Consider the following 1,065-nt stretch of genomic DNA (forward strand, 5'->3'; position numbering starts at 1 on the left):
ACCAAGAGTTGGATGCTCAACCAACTGAGCCACCCAGGCGCCCCTAGTTATGATAGTTTGAAAGCGGGTAAAGAAAAATCATTACACTTCTCCGTTTTTAACATTTCCTTGGCATTTTTCACACACTGATTCACCCACATATAATGTAGCCCTGGCTAATGTGTAGCCACCTCCAACTTAGAACAACGTCCTGTTTATGCCACCTGTAGAGAATGGGTTTTTCTCATTTTCTCTCTCTCAGGAGCTGGAGCTCCTGACCTCCTTGAAGCTGTAGGTAAAACTGTGTGTGTATGAAAAGGGGTTGCTCTGAGTCATAACAGTTTTCTCATCATCCCACCTTTTCAAAATCTCCTACAAAGCACTTGGCAGGCAAGTTAGAGTGGACAGTGCCCAGTGAGGATGAATTCCCGGTTAGTACGGAACCTCTTCTCTGGGATTGGTGACAGATGCTCCAGAGAGTAACAAGGACACTCTCCCCAGGTCCAGCTAGTGAGGATATGAACAGCGATAGGGACCTCTTTTCTCGTGCAACCAACTATGACCTGGAATCTAGAGTGTGCACCTGAGGGGGCCAGGAGCACCCTCACCCCAAGCAGGGTGGTGAGCCTTCTGCTCCATCAGGCAAGCCTACAGTGCAGCATCAGAAGAGCACCGAATTGTATGTTCATCTCTTATTTATGATCTATAGTCTACCTGCTTCCAAAGAGATGTGACACAGCTTTCAATGACAAGTTCAGCTGGGAAAGAACCATATCACCTCAAATACTGATGTCAGAGGGCAAGAGCCAAGGACAAAGGGCAGTGGGGGAGGAGAGAGAATGATGGAATAATTATACCAGAAAGCAGTGGCTTAGCTCCCAACATCCTGTCCTCCACTAGAGGTAAAAGAAAGAATACACAATTCCCTCTAGCCAGGAACAGGAAGCAGATCACCAGGAGAGGCATTAGCGAGGCATTTGCCTCTAACCCTGGAATTCTGGTCCCTTTGGGCAGCAGAGAGCCAGGCAAGGGGAGGACCACATGTGTGAGTCCCTCTCCAAACTTCCCACCCATGAAGCAACGTTC

This window comes from Vulpes vulpes, chromosome 12, assembly GCF_048418805.1.
Source record: "Vulpes vulpes isolate BD-2025 chromosome 12, VulVul3, whole genome shotgun sequence".
In the NCBI taxonomy this organism is placed as follows: domain Eukaryota; kingdom Metazoa; phylum Chordata; class Mammalia; order Carnivora; family Canidae; genus Vulpes; species Vulpes vulpes.